Genomic DNA, 24,555 nt, shown 5'->3' with positions numbered 1-24,555 from the left:
CGGCTGTCCGGGTCGGCCTCTCGTCTCAACCACTGCCGCCCGGCTGTTCCTCGCCGGCCTGAGGGGACCCCCGGCCACATCCTATTCTTCTGCTGCTTATGCGCTAAGCCTTCCAGGCCTCAACCTTGCTGTCCCATCTCCTCTCTTCTATTTCAGGTCCAGGACCATTTCAGCCCCCTCATGCAGTAGGCCGTGCCTCCACCTGCCGAGCAGGCCCCGACCGAGGGGGGGGGGGGTTCTCTGTTTTCGTCTCTCCTAAACGGACACGAGACACTTTTTCCTAAGCTCTACACGCCGCCCAGCTGCCAGCTTAGCTGCCTGAGGATGCTGCACTGAGTTGCGAAGGATCTGTCCTTTTGTCCTGTTCGTCCCCTTCCTGTCTCTTGCTCCACTAAACGCCCAGCAGCCAGAGGATGCTGCCTGACCCGTCGGGAGCGAGAGTCAGTTTGTTGTATGTTATATGTCTAAACTTTGCTCTCTCTCTCACTTTTACGTCACCCAGCAGTCGGAGGATGCTGTCTGACCCGGCGGAAAGTGTTTATATCTAATCCTTTGCTCTTCTCATGTCTCCCTCTCTACGTCGCCCAGCAGCCAGAGGATGCTGCCTGACCCGACGAGAAGGGAAAACTCCCCTGCACAACACAATACAACATAAATAAATAAATAAATAAATACATTATGCTATCGCTGGCAAAAGGCTGTTTGAAATTTTTAACTACTAAAAGTAGAAAAAGTCGACGAAGAAATGCCCCAGCAACAGCGGTTGCCCTCTCAACCAATCAGCTGCCATCGCAACCCACAGCGCGAGGCAGGTGTTCAACGTTTCTTCACAGGCGGTAGAGCTTTCTTCACTGAGAGGTGAGTAAAACCTTTTAATAACGCTAATTATCTTTATTTGTGTGAATGAATGAAAAAAATATAAACTAAAGACGCACAGACAGCTGTACAACATCCACGAGTAAAATAAAAAAAGGTTATTTTGCTTTTGTTAATGATGCGGGTCAATGATAGAATTTCTGAGGTAATTTTTTTTAATTTTTTTTTTTTACTAAACTTGATGACGATAATCAATTGGGCTGAACTGAGAGAGGAAAAGGGTAATACTTATGATACTTCTGGGAACTTTCTGACGTAAAATGTTTCATTAAGTCTATTGTTTAATGACGATTTCTAGGATACATGAGTATTAAGTATGAGGTAAATATATGATTTGCTTCTCTGCTACGATTTCTCGGGCGGTTCTGGTACGAAAATAATAAAACACAAATTACTGTATCTTTTTCTCTTGACTAAATGAGACTTTTTTTAACGACGTTCTTTTAAAACCATGGTGTTTAATATAATTTGTCACTCATGCAAACTGAAAACAATTTTATTTTAGTACTACTGTAAAAAAAAAAAAAAAACAACTTTAAAATACAGTACTGAATAATAATTCCTGGTAATTGTGTGACAAAGCATTAAGTATTGTAGTTTACGGTGTCAATATATGACAGCGTCTGAAATGGTGCGCATCACTTGAACAGTTGTGTAAGCGTTCTTTCGCGGGCTAGGATGTAGGCTACACCGCCTTGCAGGTCCAGTGTGCCTAACAACAGAACATTAACATAACATTAAACACCAAATCCCAAATCACAAAGCGCACACACACACACACACAGTCCAGTGGCCACGCCTTCCTGCTCGCACACAACATTATAAACATAAACATTTGGCTGCCGAGAAAAGCTTAGCTATTTTTCTGTTCGTATGTCACCAGGCATGTAGACAAAGACGTAAACACACAAACAGATTTAATAAGAAAAAGAGGCACTACATATTATTTCTAACAGGGTTTTTCAATTACATGATAGAAAAAAATCAATGTAATTCTGCATATGAAGTTAATTTGATGCATTGGTATTGGGAGACACAAGTACTGTACCTCTAATCAATCTGATCACTTTAGAGGAGGGGCAGTTTCAGTTGCCAACAAACAGCATATATCTTAAAGTGCAAAGGAAAAAAGTGAGTGATCCACAAATGTTTTCGGGAGTACTGTAAGCTTCAGGAAAAACTAAACACAATTTCAAGCTGTCCTTTTAACTAACAGACAAATATTCTTTCATGAAAAAAAGGTTTTCTTTAAAAAACTATTTTACATAACTTTCTACTGTCAATTCAACTGCTGTAGAGAAACATATATATATATATATATATATATATATATATATATATATATATATATATATATATATATATTAATTGGCTCACATAGCAGACTTTATTGACCATGTTGTTTGGTCAAGATGCATTATGCTGTATGATATTAAACAGCTGATCCTTTTGCTTGACTGGGCAAGGTGAGTATGGGCACATGTTCATACAATCCTTTGGCTCTAAGTCTGAGCAAGGTGGGGCTTGTTTTATCATGTCAAGCATGTGATCATTTTGCCTAGACATGGTCCATCTTCCCAGTTTAATGTTACCAGGGGCTTAGCTAGGAATAGATTTTTACTGAGGCAAAAATCAAATTTTTGTCTAAAAAAAAAACAAAACCCTGTGCATATCCTGTTCATGTTACGAAGGTGAAATTTATCATATTTTAAAGCCTGGAGACTATTAATGCAAACTGCAAAGCGATACAACAAATTCCTAAAATTACCCTATTCACACTGTTAGAAATATGTGATATTAAAAGGACAAGAAGAATAGAAGTTATAAATATGAACACGTAGATGGGTTTATACCTTCATTGAGAGACATGCGTTTGGTTCACTGCTATTGAAGTTAATGCTGACACTGATGACACTGATGCTACAACTGGAGCTGGTAAGACTGGTGCTGCTACTTCTGGAACTGATGCTGACACTGCTGGGACTGGCAGGACTGGTGCTGCTACTGCTGGAACTGGTAAGACTGGTGCTCCTACTGCTGGAACTGGTAAGACTGGTGCTGCTACTGCTGGAACTGGTAAGACTGGTGCTGCTACTGCTGGAACTGGTAAGACTGGTGCTGCTGGGACTGGTAAGTGGTTCTGCTACTGCTGGGACTGGTAAGACTGGTGCTGCTACTGCTGAAACTGGTAAGACTGGTGCTGCTGGGACTGGTAAGACTGGTGCTGCTACTGCTGGGACTGGTAAGAGTGGTGCTTCTACTGCTGGAACTGGTAAGACTGGTGCTGCCACTGCTGGGACTGGTAAGACTGGTGCTGCCACTGCTGGGACTGGTGCTGCTACTGCTGGGACTGGTAAGACTGGTGCTGAAACTGGTAAGACCGGTGCTGACACTGCTGGGACTGGTAAGATTGCTGATACTAATGCTAAGACTGATCGGACTGCTGAGACTGTATGATGCCACAATTAAAAACTGATTTAGAAGACTTTACTTTAAATCAGGGTTTGCTAATCCTCCTATGGCCTGATCTATCGAAACGCTGTAACACTTCCTCCTGGGACATGTCCGCACATATTAGCAGGGCAAGGCCATTCAGTCTATTTTTACCCATACTGCTGCGAGACCAATCAAACATATCGAAACAATGCACTCAGTTAAACTCTTTGTCATCATGAACAGAGACCGTAAGAATCTGTTTGCTGCGGAAAACACGTACTGTCTATATGCTGTCAGAGAATATTTGTTTTTACACTTGGGGCGGGGCAAAAAACATGCAAGGATTTTTTTGTTTGTTTGTTTGAGAACCAAACTAATACACTTATCATATATCATCATGAACAAAGACAATGTTGCTTTAAATGTACATAAATCTACTTTAAACTGCTTCTGGTGTACAGAGGTCAAGGTTGAACGTGGCGCACTGTCCGTGTCTCATTCATGCTGGAACGTAGCTGCAGTTTACTTCAGTATCCAGTGCGTGGTTACCACTGAACAAGCTGTTTAAAGATGCTGAAAATGATTAATAAATAAATAAATAAGTAAATAAATAAATCACCTGTATTAAAAACTTTGGATTTTTGTCTCTAACGAAAACATTCGGAATATATATATATATATTTTTTGAACTGCTGTTGCCAAACAGTGAATTTATAAATAGAATTACCTCCAATTCTTCTAGCCCATGGCATCAAATACAATACATGAAAAGTATTAAAAACTAACAGCTATAAATTATTACATCAGGGGAGAGGGATGGTGTTGAAATTGAAGAATTAAGGGAATGGGAATATGCAAATAAAGATGATCACAATATAACGTAAGATGCTGCGTCAGCATTTTATTTTTAAAATACAGTGTAAGTGATTTATTTTTCTGTTTTTTATTTTTTTATTTTTTATTTTTTAAGGACCCTACAACTCCCACACCTGTCATTATCTGGGGAAACCCCTTCCATCTTGATACAAATATTGGTCTGAGAATGAATGGACAACATTTACTTGCTGAGGAGGCTGTGTGGTCCAGTGGTTAAAGAAAAGGGTTCGTAACCAGGAAGTCCACGGTTCAAATCCCACCTCGGCAAACTGACTCATTGTGTGACCTTGAGCAAGCCACTTAACCTCCTTGTGCTCCGTCTTTCGGGTGAGACATAATTGTAAGTGACTCTGCAGCTGATGCATAGTTCACACTCCCTAGTCTCTGTAAGCCTTGGATAAAGGTGTCTGCTAAATAAACAAATAATAATAACCTGAGGCCCTCACCCAGAGATTTGGGCTTCTTTTTTCCTTGTATTTTGTGTACAATATCAAATACCCACAGAGAAAAAACAGCCTAATATTATATTGAGAAATAACAAACAGAAATAAGAAATAAATAATAAAAGAAACAACCTTCTTATGTTCTAATTATTTCTGTATCTGATGCCGAGAGAATAATACATGTCTTTGTTTCATCTAGAATTGATTATTGTAATGTACTTTTTTAAATGGTGATTTTGCTGTTAACTTATAAGGCCCTGAATGGATTAGCGCCTCATTATTTACAGGAGTTACTGACACCGTATCTTCCAAACCACACTCTGAAATCACAGGATGTGGGGCTGCTGGTTATTCCTAGGGTCAACAAAACAACACGGGAGGCAGGGCTTTTTTCTGGAATGCTCAGCCTTCGTTTATCAGGAAATCTGGGTCCATTACAGTTTTCAAGTCAAGACTAAAAACACACTTTTATAAAATGGCTCGCTTATCTTAGTGGGTTTTAATGTAACTTTAAAATTTGTGCTTTTGTATTGTGTATACTGTTTAAATCTGTATTTAAATGGGCTGAGTGTAGCAGTTATATGTGTGACCTGCTATGTACTATACAGTGCTTTGCGATACTTTTGTATAAAAAGCGCTATATAAATGCAATAAATAAATAAATAAAAATAAATAAATGTGTTAATATTTTTTATAATACTTGTTTTATAAAATACTTGTGACTAAAGTTAGGTTTTTGCTTGTTTTGTTTGTAATTAAATTAATTACATTATGGATAATATATTATGATTAGTTATAATTAATATATTTATATATCTACCTGTCAAGAAATGTTGTCAGCCTTTCACTTATTTGTGTATATGTTATTCTAAGGGTAATGAAACATATACAGACTGTTTTATTTGTATGCATTTATGTGTTATAATTAAAAGTATAACTCCTATACTGTATTTATTTATTTTATTGCTCTACCCGTAATAAAGGGTTTCTATAAAAAGTATTTCTTTGTTTTTATTGATATTGCAAACCAGTAATTCCTAGCATGTTATTTAACCAGACAAATTATGCAGACACGCATATTATATATATATATATATATATATATATATATATATATATATATATATATATATATATATATATATATATATAATATTATGCATGTAAGTTTGTAAATAAACATAAAAGGTTCCAAGTAGAACCTTGAGGTTCTTAAAAGATCCTTATTTGTAAGGTTCCTCATGGAACCCTAGTAAAAAGGTTCTTCGAAGCACCTTAAAAGCTTCCTCCACAGTATCAACCCCAGATTTAGAATGTATGCGCGAGTAAATACCATCCTAACTATTAAGGGAATGGGAATATGCCTCTCCATCATATATATATATATATATATATATATATATATATATATATATATATATATATATATATATATATAATTGCATGCCCCGGTATCTACGATATGGAGACTTGCATGCCCCGGTAGCTGCAATATTGAGTCTTTCCATCCACCTCCGGTTGCTTCATTCCGGAGGTCCATGCAATTTATATATATATATATATATATATATATATATATATATATATATATATATATATATATATGATTTCCATTACACAAGAGTAGATGTTAAAACTTCATGCTGATTTGAACTCGGCTCTCGCCAAGATAAGCACCAACTAAGACGTAGCTTTACAGTAAACTAATGTGATCCATATGTGTCTCCATCCATTTACGTTTCCTTCTGTCTGGTGTTAATGGCTGAAGTGTAATGCTGGCTCCAGGGATCAGCTTATTTTGCCTCCCTGGCGCATCAGCACACACTACGGCTGCGATGCTGGCTCCGGGGATCAACCAAAGTGCGGCCTCCCCAGCGCATCAGCATGACAACCGTCTGGATTGAGCTAAGTAGGGTACATCTCTGGGGTTTTCAAGTGGGCACCTTCCATCCTCAGTGTTTCGCCGACTAGCCCACGACACTTCAAGAGGGCTCGACGGTGATTCTGGCGTCCCAGCATGACCCCCCTCCGTCCCCCACTCAACTCAGCCCAGCTTACTTACCTGTACATCAGCATTTCTTTCTTTCTATTGTGCTTGGGATCCCCAGCCAGAATCTTTCCGTCTCAACCACAGCCAGTTGCTGCTCCTCTCTGCTGCTTCAGATAAGTTCTTCACTGTGCGACGCAACTCTTCGCCGCTGAATCCGACGTCTCTGAGAAACCGGGTTGTAGAGTGTGCCACAAATATATATATATTTGCATGCCCCGGTAGCTAAATGCTTAGTTACGGCGGTGGGCAAAACCAAAGCCCATGGCCAGTATACAATATTTTTCTGTATGCATTATTTTCTGTTGAGCACCACTGACACCGTTGAAACGGTCAGTCTTTGGTCGCCTGCGGATACATTAGTCCAATCAATGCGTCTGAACCTGGTGTGTAATCCCAAGGTAACTGCTCACAGTTAACACGTTTTAATACGTTAATTCACGTTTTAAGTAATACAGTGTCCCCTTCAGACATGTTAAAGGAGAAATTCGGAAATAACATACAAAACTATGCGCGAGTAAATACCATCCTAACTCCTAACATTCAAAAAAAAAAAAAAAAGAAAAAAAAATAACAATTATATATATATATCTACCTAGATTGTATTGAATTAACAAAACAAATAATAATAATTAACTGAGACGTATTGGAGGAAAAAATACACCTATTTTGTTTATAACTTTTAGAATGTTTGTATGCTGTAGCTGCAATATTGAGTCTTTCCATCCACCTCCGGTTGCTTCATTCCGGAGGTCCATGCAATTTATATATATATATATATATATATATATATATATATATATATATATATATATATATATATATATTTGCATGCCCCGGTAGCTAAATGCTTAGTTACGGCGCTGGGGAAAACCAAAGCCCATGGCCAGTATAAAATATTTTTCTGTATGCATTATTTTCTGTTGAGCACTACTGACACCGTTGAAACGGTGAGTCTTAGCTCGCCTGTGGATATATTAGTCCAATCAATGCGTCTGAACCTGGTGTGTAATCCCAAGGTAACTGCTCACAGTTAACACGTTTTAATACGTTAATTCACGTTTTAAGTAATACAGTGTCCCCTTCAGTCATGTTAAAGGAGAAATTCGGAAATAACATACAAAACTATGCGCGAGTAAATACCATCCTAACTCCTAACATCCAAAAAAAAAAAAAAAAGAAAAAAAAATAACAATAATATATATATATATATATATATATATATATATATATATATATATATATATATATATATATATATATATATATAATATATATATATATATATATATATATATATATATATATATATATATATATATATATATATATATATATATATAATTGCATGCCCGGTATCTACGATATGGAGTCTTGCATGCCCCGGTAGCTGCAATATTGAGTCTTTCCATCCACCTCCGGTTGCTTCATTCCGGAGGTCCATTATTATTATTATTATTTATTTCTTAGCAGACGCCCTTATCCAGGGCGACTTACAATCGTAAGCAAAAACATTTCAAGCGTTACAATACAAGTAATACAATAAGAGCAAGCAATACAATAACTTTTGTTCAAGTAAAGTACAAGTTTGACAAACCACAATTCAATAATACAGCAGGTAATAGTGATAGTTACATCAGGATATGATTAAATAGTGATAGTTACATCAGGATGTGAGTAAATACAAAGTACTACAGGTTAAAAACTTGGCAGATTACAGTATTCTGAAGTACAGGATTAAATGCAGTAAAATAGGGGCTGATAAGAGCAAAATAAAGCACATTTACATGAAGGGTGATAGTGTCCCAGGATACAAACAGAGGAGTTCTACAGGTGCTCTTTGAAGAGGTGAGTCTTAAGGAGGCGCCGGAATGTGGTCAGGGACTGGGCAGTCCTGACATCTGTAGGAAGGTCATTCCACCACTGCGGAGCAAGGGTGGAGAAGGAGCGGGCTTTGGAGGCAGGGGAGCGTAGCGGTGGTAGAGCTAGTCTTCTAGTGCAGGCGGAGCGGAGAGGTCGAGTGGGGGTGTAGGGAGAGATGAGGGTCTGGAGGTAGCTGGGTGCAGACTGGTCAAGGCATCTGTCCATGCAAATTATATATAGGACAGTCTTAGGTCGCCTGCGGATACATTAGTCCAATCAATGCGTCTGAACCTGGTGTGTAATCCCAATGTAACTGCTCACAGTTAACACGTTTTAATACGTTAATTCACGTTTTAAGTAATACAGTGTCCCCTTCAAACATGTTAAAGGAGAAATTCGGAAATAACATACAAAACTATGCGCGAGTAAATACCATCCTAACTCCTAACGTCCAAAAAAAAAAAAAAAAATAAAAAAAAAATAACAATTATATATATAGCTACCTAGATTGTATTGAATTAACAAAACAAATAATAATAATTAACTGAGAGGTATTGGAAGAAAAAATACACCTATTTTGTTTATAACTTTTAGAATGTGTGTATGCTGTAGCTGCAATATTGAGTCTTTCCATCCACCTCCGGTTGCTTCATTCCGGATATCCATGCAATTTATATATATATATATATATATATATATATATATATATATATATATATATATATGTATATATATATTTGCATACCCCGGTAGCTAAATGCTTAGTTACGGCGCTGGGCAAAACCAAAGCCCATGGCCAGTATACAATATTTTTCTGTATGCATTATTTTCTGTTGAGCACTACTGACACCGTTGAAACGGCGAGTCTTAGGTCGCATGCGGATACATTAGTCCAATCAATGCGTCTGAACCTGGTGTGTAATCCCAAGGTAACTGCTCATTGTTAACACGTTTTAATACGTTAATTCACGTTTTAAGTAATACAGTGTCCCCTTCAGACATGTTAAAGGAGAGATTCGGAAATAACATTTAAAACTATGCGCGAGTAAATACCATCCTAACTCCTACATCCAAAAAAAATAAAATAAATAACAATAATATATATATATATATATATATATATATATATATATATATATATATATATATATATATATGCATGCCCCTGTAGCTAAATGCTTAGTTACGGCGCTGGGCAAAACCAAAGCCCATGGCCAGTATACAATATTTTTCTGTATGCATTATTTTCTGTTGAGCACTACTGACTGTTGAGCACTGGAAGGGAAGGCGATGCAAGCATTGCTCGATTTAGACCCAGAGGAGCCGTGTGACTTCCATACCCTATCCACGGCTCTCCAGCGCCGCGTTGGCCAAGTGGAGTCAGCCGTCAGCCGGCGCTATCGCCTTGCCACGCGCAAGAGAGTCAGTGTCGAGAAACTCGGGATACTGGCCGCAGACACTAAATACTTGGCACGGAGGGGGTATCCTGGTTTACCTCCGGCTGTACAAGAAGACCTGGCGATGGAGGCGTTCATCCGTGGCTTGAAGCCCACCGCGCTCTGACAACAGGTTCAGCTCGTTGCCCCAACCTCCCTAGAGCAGGCTTTAACCCATGCCCTAAGGATTGAGGCCATGCTCGAGGAGGGCGAGAGAGTCCGGATCCCCAAAGTCTGCGCCGTCAGAGGAAAGGAAGATAGCGATGGAGACGAGGATACCGCCGCTGTCAGGCAGACCACTCCTGTAAGGCGCTGCTGGAACTGCGGAAGCCCGGGTCACCTGCATGCACAATGCCGCCGCCGCCGTCACCCAGTACCATCTGAAGAAGAGACGTCATGGGCGGGAAACGAAAAAGGAGCGGCGTAAACGGGGGACCGCAGCTCCTTCACCTTCCTTCCCCCACCCATAGAGACAAAGAGAACGACGCGTGGCAATGGTGGGCCGTGTTGGCCGGGGCAACAGTCTGCATGCACCCTGCCTCTTAAATGGGGTGCAGTGCAAGGCCTTGGTCGACACAGGCTCCACCATCTCCATCCTGCAGCCCGGGGTCCTCCCCAGAGAAAGTGACGGATGGCTGGAAGGCTGGACGCCCACCACGGTTCGCCTCCGCACTGTCACCGGCCAGGTCGCGTCCATGCTGGGACGACGGCATCTGGAGATCCAGCTCGGAGACTGCACGATCCAACACGAATTCTGGCTGGCGGAGATACAGGATCGCTGCATTCTGGGCCTGGACCTCCTGAACAAAGTAGGAGCTACCATCGACTTGGCTGAGGGAACCTTGTGCCTTGGCCAGAGCCAACTGCGCCTGATTCCGGGTCGGGAGAAGGAAGGGGAGCAACGCCGCACCAGAACCACCGTGCGGCATAGCCAGATGAGGGAGGTTCGTCGGACGCAGGGGGGCAGGACCCGGCCTCTCCCAGAAGCAGAGGACAGGACATCGGCGACGGAGTTTGCAAGGGCTTCAACTGTCTCCGCCCCCTCTCCTGCAGAACTTTCACCGCCCCCTGCAACCACAACCGGTGGAACACAGGACTGCAGGATAACTGATGCGGTGAAAGCGCTGTGGCAGAGGAGTAAGGAGGGTCTATCTCAGGGCCAGCGGGACCAGTTATGGGAACTATTAAGGGGGTACTTGGACATTTTTGCTGCAAACATAGAGGACTGTGGGCGGACTGGATTAGTTCAGCACAGCATTAACACGGGAGACGCGGCTCCGATCCGGGAGCGGCCACGGCGGCTACCCTTGGCAAAGCGGGAAGCGGCCGAGGGCATGATTCTGGAAATGGCCACTGCCGGGGTAATTGAACAATCGGCTAGCCCCTGGGCCGCGCCAGCCCTGCTAGTAAAAAAAAAGACGGGTCACTGCGGTTCTGTGTGGATTATCGCAAACTGAATGCAGTGACACACAAGGACTCGTACCCCCTCCCCAGAATCGATGAAGCTCTGGACTACATCACAGGCTCCCGCTGGTTCAGCTCCCTCGACCTGCGCAGCGGATACTGGCAGGTTGAGCTGGCCCCTGAGGCATGACAGAAAACTGCATTCTCCATTGGCCAGGGTCTGTGGCAGTTTTCAGTGATGCCCTTTGGACTGTGCAATGCCCCAGCAACGTTCGAGCGCCTGATGGAGCGGGTGCTCACCGGAGTTCCACGGACCCATTGTGTTGTATACCTGGATGACTTACTGGTGCACGCCACCACCTTTTCGGCGGCACTGCAGAACTTGCGGACTGTGTTCGAGCGCATCCGTGGAGCTGGCTTAAAACTCCACCCTGGGAAGTGCAACCTGCTGAGAAGAGAAACACACTTCCTCGGACATGTTGTCGGGGCAGACGGCATTGCCACAGACCCTGCTAAAGTGACTGCTGTAAAGGACTGGCCGGTCCCCAGGACTGTGACAGAGGTGCGTAGCTTTCTGGGCCTGGTGTCTTATTACCACCGCTTTGTGAAGGACTTTGCTCAGATCGCCAGGCCCCTGCACCGCCTGACTGAGAAAGGGGGCTGGTTCAGCTGGGACACCGACTGCGCAGCTGCCTTTGGGGAATTGCGAGAGGCCCTTGTGAAGGCCCCAGTCTTGGCGTTCCCTGACCCCCAAAAACCGTTCATCCTGGACACGGACGCGAGCGATGTGGGGATCGGAGCAGTGCTAGCCCAGGAAGGCTCAGACGGAGAACAAGTGGTCGCGTACTACAGCCAAGCTCTTAGTAAAACAGAGCGGAACTATTGTGTGACTCGCCGGGAACTGTTGGCTGTAGTACGGGCCGTGCACTTTCGTCCCTATCTCTACGGGTGAAGATTCAAGCTGCGCACGGATCACGCCTCCCTGCGGTGGCTGCTCAACTTCCGCGAGCCCGAAGGACAGGTGGCTCGCTGGATAGAGACACTGCAAGGGTATGCCTACACAATAATGCAGATGCCCTGTCCCGTCGCCCCTGCTTCTCTGAGGACTGTAAGCACTGCCATCGGATGGAGGAGCGAGAGGCACAGCGGTCCTTGGAGGAGCGAGTAAGTGCTGCCACTGTAGCTGTGGAGACCCCCCTTGAGTTGCCAGCGGGGGAGATCCAGCGTCAGCAGGGTCTGGACGCTGAGCTGGCACCGCTGATCCGCTGGTTATCGGCGGGTCAGCGCCCAGCCAGACGTGCGGTGTCAGCCCTCTCCCCGGAGGTAAAAGTGCTGTTGGCGCAATGGGAATGTTTGAGCCTCCGGGAAAGTGTGCTGTACCGTTTCTGGACAGACCCTGCGACAGGGCGCAAGCGGCTACAAGTGGTGGTTCCTCAAGCTCTCCGAGAGACCGTCCTGCGAGCCGTGCATGGCGGACCAGCCACTGGACACTTCGGCGTTGCCAAGACCCTGGGTCGGCTTCGGGAGCGGTTCTACTGGGGACGGTGCCGACGTGATGTGGAGACTTATGTGCGACGCTGTGACCAGTGCACCGCCTGGAAGGGCCCCTTGGACCGCTCTCATGCCCCGCTCCAGCAGTACCAGGTGGGGGCACCATTAGAGCGCGTCGGTGTGGACATCTTAGGGCCGTTTCCACGGACGGAGGGGGGCAACCGGTACGTCCTGGTGGCCATGGATTACTTTACTAAATGGCCTGAGGCGTACGCAGTCCCCGATCAGAGCGCGACTACCTGCGCGGAGGCACTGCTGGAAGGCATGTTCTGCCGGTTTGGGGTTCCCGAGGAGCTACACAGTGACCAGGGGCGTAACTTTGAAGCGCAGGTGTTTGGTGAGGTGTGCAGGCGGCTGGGTATTAAGAAAACCAGGACGACCCCACTACACCCACAGAGCGATGGATTGGTGGAGCGGTTTAACCGCACCCTTGCCACCCAGCTGACCATGTGGACCTCCCAGCACCAGCGTGACTGGGATCAATGCTTGCCCTTGGTCCTAATGGCCTACCGGACTGCAGTGCATGAATCTACAGGGTGCACGCCAGCGGCTCTTATGTTTGGGAGAGAGCTCCGCACCCCAGTGGACCTTGTGTTTGGCCGGCCACCTCAGCTCCACACTCCGGAACCTACCGGCCCGGAATACCTCCAGCAGCTACAGGACCGATTGGACACTGCCCATGCTTACGCTCGGAAGCACCTCACCTCAGCTGGCCAGCGTCAGAAACGGGCATACGATACTCACTGCCCTCGGCGAAGAAAGGGACTCTGCCCAAAGCTGGCCAGTAACTGGGAGGGCCCCTGTGTTGTTCTGGAGAGGCTCTCCGAGGTGACTTATCGAGTGCGGCTGCGGACCCGTAGCCGGGCGGTTGTGCTCCACCAAGACCGCTTGGCCCCCTACCGCCCCGGAACAAACTCGGTTGTCCCTGCAGCCAGCCCGGAGGCCAGCTCCCAGGACAGGGAAAGCGCTTCCCCCTTGCAACCACCGAATAGTTCACCAGCTGGTGGCCCAGGTAGGAGCATTCCGGCTCCAGCTGACTCCCAGCCCGCTGCACCTGTGCTCCAGCGCGGCCAGCGTATCCGTCGACCACCCCCGGGACTCTCTGACTTTGTGAGACATTAAGTGTTGGGCCAGCAGGACGTTCGGCCCTAAGATGGGGGCTGTGTAACGGGCACGGCTGGACTGACTCGCCGTTGCCACCTGTCGTCGAATAGGGCGCTGTGCCCGGAGCCAGTCCCCTACATTTGGTTAATGTGCAGCCGTGGATGCTGGGAGTACGAACTATGGTAGGGGAGAAACTGAATTATTGTTGTTGTGTTTATTTGTTGTTACTGTAAAAGTTTGCGTACTGTTCTATGCATTTCCCTGTAATTGTTATTACCCTTCCGGTGTTGTTTGATATATATGTGAATGTCACCCTGAGAGGCAGAGTAGTGCTCTGGTGTGGGGAAGGGCTGTGTGTGTGTGTTCATAGAGGGTGCTGACTTGCTGTTAGCTGCTTAATAAACTGCATTACCTAAAAGAGCTATTGTGTGCGTGTCTCCGTTAATCCCTGTGCTCGCTACAATATATATATATATATATATATATATATATATATATATAATTGCGATATGGAGTCTTGCATGCCCCAGTAGCTACGAAATGGAGTCTTACCATCCACCTCAGGTTGCTTCAACCGGAGGTGCATGCAATGATATATATCTTATTGTATTACTTGTATTGTAACGCTTGAAATGTTTTTGCTTACGATTGTAAGTCGCCCTGGATAAGGGCGTCTGCTAAGAAATAAATAATAATAATAATAATAATATATATGCATGCCCCGGCAGCTAAATGCTTAGTTACGGCGCTGGGCAAAACCAAAGCCCATGGCCAGTATACAATATTTTTCTGTATGCATTCTTTTCTGTTGAGCACTACTGACACCGTTGAAAGGGTGAGTCTTAGGTCGCCTGTGGATACATTAGTCCAATCAATGCGTCTGAACCTGCATGCGCGAGTAAATACCATCGTAACTACTAACATCAAAAAAAAAAAAAATAACAAGTAGTGGAGTAGTGGTTAGAGCTCTGGACTCTTGACCGGAGGGTCATGGGTTCAATCACTGGTGTAGGACACTGCTGCTGTACAATTGAGCAAGGTACATTACCTAGATTGCTCCAGTAAAAACCCAACTGTATAAATGGGTAATTGTAGTAAAAATACTGTGATATCTTGTAACAATTGTAAGTCGCCCTGGATAAGGGCGTCTGCTAAGAAATAAATAATAATAATAGTAATAATATATTTATATATATATATATATATATATATATATATATATATATATATATATATATATATATATATATATATATATATAATTGCATGCCCCGGTAGCTACGATATGGAGCCTTGCATGCCCGGGATATATATATATGCCCCGGTAGCTAAATGCTTAGTTACGGCGCTGGGCAAAACCAAAGCCTATGGCCAGTATACAATATTTTTCTGTATGCATTCTTTTCTGTTGAGCACTACTGACACCGTTGCCCCCCCCCCCCTCCCCCCCCCCCCCAGATTTCTGCCAGGCAGTGGCTTAGCCACTGTGTTAGGATCGTTCACACTGAAACATGTGTAAGAAATTGCAATATTGTTATATTTTTCGCTTCCCATTATAGCGGGGCGGACGTGGCATGGGCGGTGCTGATTTTTCTTTTCGCTCACGGAAAGAACTTTTTTATTTACCGCGTTGCTATCAACCAATGAGAATACATAAGCAAGCTGTACTTGCTCAACCCCAAACACAGATGCATGAAACATATAGGCTATCATTACTGTATATGCTATGTAGCCTAGCTACTACACATATAGATGTGGTAGAGGACATCTACTATGTAATGAGTAGCCTATGTATTTACATAGAATGCACTCGCCTCATGACATATCTTATTGCCAGCTGACCTCTCCAGCAGCCAGCCTACTAATAAGATTATTATTTTTCACGGATTGTGCAGCCAGCTTCATCAAGGGACGGTAACCAAGTCCATCCAGGTCTTGGAGATGGAGTGGTAAATGTACAACCTGTTATTAATTGAATAACTAAAGAAATAAATCAGAATGAAAACAGTTCTGGACGCTGCTGAGAGAAAACCGGCAAAACTGTTTCAATTCCTGAGTTCGGTTACCTACTTGTTTTCATTCTGATTATTTGTTTAGGCTACAACGTGTCCGTCAGCGAATGTCAGTGCAGTGTGATACCAAAAAAAAATGAGTGGTTGGATTTGCTGTCAATCAACCCAAGTTTTTTGTTGGATCAGCTGTTTGTACATGTTTTTGTGTTTAAAGGCGCTGTAGTTATACAATGTAGTTAATGCAACTGTGTACACAAGTCCCTCCTCCCCCGAACCTCCAGAAGATTAGGTAACATCGGCAGTCCTGCGTCAGTCAAAGAGTAATTACATTAGTCAGGATTTGTGAAATTAAATAAAATGGTTTGCTTTGCTTTGAACACCAAATGTGAAATGAACAACCATAAGTACGAATGAAATTATATATAGTTACTTATTATCATAATGTGAAATTGAAATCTGATGCGCATGTTAAAAGTTCAAGTCTTTTGCTTCGTATTTCCTTTTTAGTTTTTAAACGGAAGTGTTCTGAAATGAATCTCTCTTTTTAACTATTTTGCACAACAGTGTATTTGGTTATTGGATCTTCTTTTTTTAAAAAAAAGTTCTTTATTTTTCGACAATAAAACGTCAATGCACTAATAAGAAATCAGGTTGCCAATTTCACCACTGTGACTATTCACCTTAAAAAAGTTACCATTGCACCCTCTCCCGAAAAAAAATCCTGGCTACGCCACTGTTGCCAGGGTTTTTATGGGGGTGCTGTGCCCCACCAGTTTTTCAAGCCATGAGTCGCCAATGGGCGGGGTTAACCAAATAATTTAAAGTGGGTGGGGCTAACCACATCATTTCATAAACCTTACTTGTTGTGCACTTCCATTTACTATATCGGTATCAGGGATATTATTTAAATAGTTCACATTTGGGTAAGAAAAGAATAGTATTATTATTTGTTTATTTTAGCAGACGCCTTTATCCAAGGCGACTTACAGAGACTAGGGTGTGTGAACTATGCATCAGCTGCAGAGTCACTTACAATTACGTCTCACCCAAAAGACAGAGCACAAGGAGGTTAAGTGACTTGCTCAGGATCACACAATGAGTCAGTGGCTGAGGTGGGATTTGAACCGGGAACCTGGTTACAAGCCCTGTTCTTTAACCACTGGACCACACAGCCTAATACAACATTTATATAAAATATATTAAAATATCATGATATAACAAGATTTGTTTAAATGATTATCCAGATACAGTATAATATACATAAGAAATTGAAATTGACTTTCAGCACACACAAAAAAAAAGAAAGTAAAACATCTTTGGTGATCTGGGAGAGGAGAGTGCTGCAAGTTCCTTATTATTTCAGTGTTTCAGCCACACCTAATAAGATTGCATGAATGGCATTAACACATGCTCACAGTCCCTACACTGGGTAGAATGGAATTGCTCTTCCTGTGAAATGAGAAAACGTTTTTCACAGTAATCATTACCCAACATCCTTTGAAGACCTGCAGCAACATATAGGCAAGGTTGATAAGGACTTCAGTTAAAATTCTGGTCTACCTGGATTAGTTTCTTGTGGTTTTACCCTAGAAGATAAATATCTAGAATATGGGAATATTGCCTGCAAGTGAGTAAAATGTTTTTCTTTCTTACGTTAGAAGTTGTTTCACCTTGAATGGAACTACCATATATTTGCAGAAATTAACTTTCAATGGATACTATGTCTCAAGTTAGAAATACGAGTTTCATTAGAGTTAATTTTGTTCAGTTTAAATAATAAGTAATGCAAATAAATACATAGTTTTAAGAATACAATTTTATCTATTTCTACCAACCTTCATTGTTTTGTCTGTTTCAGACCCCTCTACATAGGGGCAGGAATAGCCACAGTCAGTGTGACCACAAGCAGGCAGACAAGCAGCAGTGACCTCATCTTCAGAGCTCAACACTGAACCACAAGCATGTTGCAGGATGTTATATAGCAGTTTAGCTTAGGGCTCCTCTCAATTTCAAAAACCTCACAAAACAGCAAGAGAATGATATAGCAGTTTGGTGTACTGTAAAGCCTATAAAGTGAGATTTGGAGTGAAGATCTTTTACGAATGTTGAAGTATTGATGGATTAAATAATACTTAATATTTATGTAACTTCTGGACTTACAGAGACTAGGGTGAGTGAACTATGCATCAGCTGCATAATGGATTTAATTATGAGTTTTTGCCACTGAACAACACAAAAAAGTCCATAATGTCAAAGTGAAAAATAAAATCTACAAATTGTTCTAAATTAATTACAAATACAAAACAGAAAATAATTGATTGCATAAGTATTCACCCCCTTGAGTCAATATTTGGTAGAGGCACCTTTGGCAGCAATTACAGCCACGAGTCTATTTGTATAAGTCTCTACCAGCTTTGCACATCTGGACACTGCAATTTTTGCATCTTCACGAGCTTTCCAGGCCCTGACGCAGAGAAGCATCCCCATAGCATGATGCTGCCACCACCATGCTTCACGGTAGGGATGGTGTTCTCAGGATGATGTGCGGTGTTAGGCTTGCGCCAAACATAGCGCTTAGCGTTGTGGCCAAAAAGCTCTATTTTGGTCTCATCACACCATAGAATCTTCTTCCACTTGGTCTCAGAGTCTCCCACATGCCTTCTGGCAAACTCTAGCCGAGATTTGATGCAAGTTTTTTTCAACAATGGCTTTCTTTTTGCCACTCTCCCATAAAGGCCAGTTTTGTAAAGCACCCGGGCTATTGTTGCCGTATGCACAGTGTCTCCCAGCTCAGCCGTGGAAGACTGTAACTCCTTTAGAGTTGCCATAGGCCTCTTGGTGGCCTCCCTGGCTAGTGCCCTTCTCGCCCGGATACTCAGTTTTTGAGGACAGCCTTTTCTAGACAGATTCACAGTTGTGCCATATTCTCTCCATTTCTTAATAATGGACTTTACTGTGCTCCGGGGGATATTCAATGCCTTGGAAATGTTCTTATATCCTACCCGATTGGTGCTTTTGAAGAACCTTATTCCGGATTTGCTTTGAATGTTCCTTCATCTTCATGATGTAGTTTTTGTTAGGAAATGTACTAACCAACTGTGGGACCTCCCAGAGACAGGTGTATTTAACCTGAAATCATGTGAAACACCTTAATTGCACACAGGTGGACTCCATTCAACTAATTATGTGACTTCTAAAGACAATTGGTTGCACCAGAGCTTATTTAGGTGTGTCATAGCAAAGGGAGTGAATACTTATGCAATCAATTATTTTCAGTTTTATATTTGTAATTAATTTAGAACAATTTGTAGATTTTATTTTTCACTTTTCACTTTTTGTGTTGATCAGTAGCAAAAACTCCTAATTAAATCCATTTTGATTCCATTTGTAACACAATAAAATGTGGAAAAGTCCAAGGGGGGTGAATACTTTTGAGTGTCACTGTGTGTGTATATATATATATATATATATAATGATAAGTCAGTCCGTCCTATAACCTCCAGATGTCCACATGACCAAATACAAATTCCCCATAAACTGATCTAAAGAATAAATAAGTTATTAACACATTAACTATTGGCTAATGAGTAATTATAGCTATAGAAATTGAGGCAATCAAGGCTTTTGGTTTTAGAAAAAGAAAAAAAACATGACTGTGCCAGATTACAAAATGTACATCAGTACCCATTTGCAGTCATGCACTGTGACGACAATATATTTTTCATAATCTGCCATTTATCTTTAGAACATTATAGAAAGGCTTTAGTAGACAGACATTTGAAATTACTGAAAAAAGAGATCTTAAAGTTGCAACCCTTAGCATATAGATGAATCATTTCCCTGATGTTAAAAACCAAATTGCAACCAGAGATATATTTTTTTAAAATATTGCTCGAGCAGGAATATGTATTTTAAAGATCCTCAAGGAGGCTAGTAATCCAAGATTCAGGGCCACACTGTAAATGGCACTGCCTATATCTTGAAGAAATACTTAAATAAAAATATTATAATAGAAATCCCAAATCCAAGAAAGAAGATAACCACTCTAATTTTTTTAAGCCTTTAAGAAATTGGATTTAAAGCTTGATTAGTCATTAGCCTTTTCTGTGTGTTAATTCATCATGTCAAAATTGGTAATGTTTCATTATTGTTAATTACACATATTAGGTGTACTCCACTGACATTGTGTGGTTGTAGGACTAATTTACAGGTCAGAAAACCTTTAAAAGATTGCATGAAATTCTCAAGGACTTATTCAAGTGTTAAAGCTTTGTGAACACAACAAAACAGCTGTCAAAAGCATTCTGTCTTAAAAAGACATAAATCCATTAAAATGAACACCCTCCCACCAACCCACATCCTTCACACACATGCATATACACAAACACACACAAGAAGAATACCAATTTCAAAAGATACCAAAATAAACTCAAGAACAAAGTGATTTTTATTTTTGTTCTTTATTAAAATGTCTTCATCTAGACAATGTGGGGAAGCTATAAAAAAAGGCCAACAAGATGCTCGGATATATTGTGATAAGTGTTGAATTTAAATCAAGGGAAGTAATGTTAAAACTTTACAATGCATTAGTAAGACCTCATCTAGAATATTGTGTTCAGTTCTGGTCACCTCGTTACAAAAAGGATATTGCTGCTCAAGAAAGAGTGCAAAGAAGAGCGACCAGAATTATCCCGGGTTTAAAAGGCATGTCGTATGCAGACAGGCTAAAAGAATTGAATCTATTCAGTCTCGAACAAAGAAGACTACGCGGTGATCTGATTCAAGCATTCAAAATGCTAAAAGGTATTGACAATGTCGACCCAGGGGACTTTTTCGACAAGGACCAGGAGTCACAAATGGAGATTAGATAAAGGGGCATTCAGAACAGAAAATAGGAGGCACTTTTCTACACAGAGAATTGTGAGGGTCTGGAACCCGCTCCCCAGTAATGTTGTTGAAGCCGACACCCTGGGATCCTTCAAGAAGCTGCTTGATGAGATTCTGGGATCAATAAGCTACTAACAACCAAAAGAGCAAGATGGGCCGAATGGCCTCCTCTCGTTTGTAAACTTTCTTATGTTCTTAAAATGTTTGTTTACTTAGGCATGAGCATGCTGTATATGCTATCCTGACACAGATACATGATTTACTAGCGCAGGATTTAAAAAAAAAAAAAAAAAAGAACAATATTTGGTTATCAGGCCAACATGCATTTGACTGTGATTTTTCTGCACTTTGACTGGCAGGATCACGACGTCACTTGTTGGATCCACCTTCACATTAGGACAGGATCAGCTGTATGCTGGGGAAAGGTGAGAATCCTTTTAATAAAACTTCCCATGTAGTTTGTTTAATGTTTGGTATCACTTATCCTCAAAATGGGCAAAATCTGCTACGATCACAAGATATATGGTGTCTGATTTAGTTGCTTGATAAGGAAGAAATCTAGATGGTGCTATTTTTTCATCAGCGTGTGTCAACATTCTATAGAACCATTGAATAGTAGACCCCTCTATCTGGTAAATAGGGGCATATTAATCAAGCTTGTAAAAACTGAAGCATTTCACTTTTTTTTTTTTTTTTTTATAAATTTAGTCGTTGCCAATTATTTTTTATTATTTTCTCCCCAATTTGGAATGGCCAATTATTTTATTATGCTCAGCTCACCGCTACCACCCCAGGGCTGACTCTGGAGGGCGAAGACAAACACACGCTGTCCTCCGAAGCGTGGGCCAATTGAGCGCCGCCCCCTGGGAGCTCCCATCCTCGGTCGGCAAAGGAATAGCCTGGACTCGAACTCGCGATGTCCAGACTATAGGGCACATCCTGCACTGCACGTGGAGTGCCTTTACTGGATGCACCACTCGGGACCCCCGGCATTTCACTTATTGTTCATTACAATGGATTTTGTATCATCCCGCAACCACGCTGGGTTTCACTGAGGTCATTGTGATAGAGCTGATTGTTTTAATATTTTCAATATTGTTTTTCAAAGTGTGCTAAATCAGTTTTTCCTGTTGCTATGGCCAACGGTTTCATCCTAGGAATCTGAAAAATAGTAATGGCATTTGCAAAGTTGTTTCTATTATCAATAATTGTATTAAGAGTTCCAAAATAATGCAATGTAAACAAAAACTGACAAGTTTAAATATCTTTTAATTGATTTTTAAAAAACAAATTAAAAAAATGGACTAACTGAAGGTGACATGTTTTCTGATTGATTTGGTAATGAAGTGCCACATAACACTGCAGTCTAGGGAATGGCTACAGGAAAGATAACTTACTGTTACAGGAGCCTCCTTTTTAGCTGATATTACAGATAGGCAGCCCAGACAAGGTCTTGGACGTCTCTTTGGGTTGGCTTCGAATTGTCTCTTTTCTCTGATCGGAATGTCTGGAGGGGAGGTGGCCTTCTGGTAAGATAGCAATAAGATTTAAAAAATGACATCTCTGTAAAAATTAAAAAAGGCAGTACCCCACCATCAAGTATAATTTTACACTAAAATATTTTGTCTTATTAACTTTAATTAACACCAACGATATTCATCCACAAATTAGTTCATTGTGTAAACATATCCCAGGGTTTCTACTGCGCATCTCCTTCTACCTTCCTTAGCTCCACACATTCCCACAATCCCCTTCTGCTACTGCACACTCTGAAAAGAGATCCCACTGGATGAGATTGTTTATTACATCTTTAAAGGGAGCGTATAAAACCAATGAACTACTCCATTGCATGTTAAACTTATTTTCGATCAACCAATGAGTTAGAAATAAGTGTGCATGACATGGCCAGTGACTGTGACTTATTCGTGCTGCAAATGATTTGATGTTACACCACCACTCTCTTACTTCAGACAAACACCACAACCCCTAGTCCTTTACACATTTACACATTTTTTATAAACAAAACACAAAACATCCATATAAGATGGATATGTGTAAAAGATCTGAATCATTGATATGTCCAGAGGGTGAAACAATGTGGCAGGAAAATGGTTCATTTTTATGGGACAGCACTGGTAATGGAACCTAAGTTAAAAAAAATAAAAATAAAATCAGGAAGATAAGCTGTGTACCAAACATAGACAATAACTCAAAAGTGAATTAAGTTTCCGATTGTATACCTGGCTATACACAGTTACTACTGATATAAAGACATTTTGGCTCATCTAACCTAGGTCTATGGCATATCCTGAAAACAGATTATTACAAAAATATGATTTCAAACAGCATACAAATGTAAGGGGACAGAGAAAAATAATAATTTGAATCTATCTGTCTCTCTAATGCGGGTTCCTAAACATCACGTTGTAATTCTAATTACCTTTTCTTGTCCCTTGTCAAATCTACCCCATACTGTGCTGGCTTGGCCGCCTCCAGCATCTTCACCATCTCCGTCCAGCAAGGATACAACACCAGGAGAAGCAGGTCTTTTTTTACAAATCTGAAAAAAATACATTTGTATTTTAGATGTAATTTCTTGTCACGGGACATTATGTAAATGCTATTATCCATGGTGCTTACGACAAACATTTACACTTGGGTCTCTTTGAGAAAGACATTACTAAATCTCAACAAAGAATTTGCCATGCTTACAATTTGCCTTTGCTTATGTATACATATACATCTCCTGCCACGTAAACTCTAAACGATGAACATGACATATCAACAGTATGTACAGGATAGAATAAGAATTAGCAATGAAATGTTTAATCACAGTCTGATGAGGGATTATCCAGATGTATGTAAAACTGTGTGACATTCACAATCTTGTATATTATCATTAATGTATACTCTATAATGTTGATGCTAAGTTTCCTGTCAATTGGATAAACAGTTTGTAACAAATTGTGTGTGTGTGTGTACAGCCACCTCCACTTCATCCCCTTTGCAATGGATTTCATCCCCAGCTGGGGATAACAGAGCTGGTATAAAAATCCAACTGTAGTCTCCCTTGGAGCACCAGACAGTGGCATGAATAAAGAGATTAGAAATTGCCCGCTTAGAGGGTATAAACTATCTCTTTAAAGTTTAAAATTACCAGCTTTTAGTGGTTGGTGTCCAGTCGTCATTTTTTACAGTTTCTTCGTTTCACTTTTCCTTTTGTTCACTCATCCTGGTGCAATATATATATATATATATATATATTTATATATATATATATATATATATATATATATATATATATATATAAAATAAAGAGCTAGTTATAACTTTTAAATGAATCTTAACCTCAAAAACACTATCAGGGGGTCCTCGAGTGGCTCACCTGGTAAAAGCGTGGTTGTGTGGTCATACAGCACAGGTTCGCGTCCTGGCTGTGCAAAGTTGTCGGTCTTCGCTGTGAATTCCAAAGGGAGCGTAACATTGGCTCTGGCACTCCCGTGGGTTAGGGAAGCAAAAACAAAAGGGACTGTTTCTCCTCATTGCGCTACAGTGAACCCTGCTGGCCAGGCGCCCTGTGAGCTCAAAAGCGGACACCTGCAGGGCTGGCCTTTGTCCTC

The 24,555-nt window shown here is 41.6% G+C and overlaps 1 protein-coding gene and 1 long non-coding RNA gene across 3 annotated transcripts in view; both read right to left on the bottom strand.

Annotated features, from left to right (window-relative positions):
* LOC117419279 (17-beta-hydroxysteroid dehydrogenase type 3-like) overlaps window positions 1-24,555 on the bottom strand; it is a 404,515-nt gene that overhangs the window by 165,315 nt on the left and 214,645 nt on the right. The window lies entirely within an intron of this gene.
* LOC131698818 (uncharacterized) lies at window positions 20,758-23,912 on the bottom strand. Its single transcript, XR_009307842.1, has 3 exons — window positions 23,376-23,912; window positions 22,333-22,461; window positions 20,758-21,350 (listed from the first exon to the last, which is right to left on the bottom strand). It is a non-coding gene; the product is annotated as an uncharacterized LOC131698818 (long non-coding RNA).

This window comes from Acipenser ruthenus, chromosome 2, assembly GCF_902713425.1.
Source record: "Acipenser ruthenus chromosome 2, fAciRut3.2 maternal haplotype, whole genome shotgun sequence".
Lineage (NCBI taxonomy): Eukaryota > Metazoa > Chordata > Actinopteri > Acipenseriformes > Acipenseridae > Acipenser > Acipenser ruthenus.
Note: the sequence above shows the minus strand (reverse complement) of the source record. Positions and strands in the feature narration are given on the sequence as shown.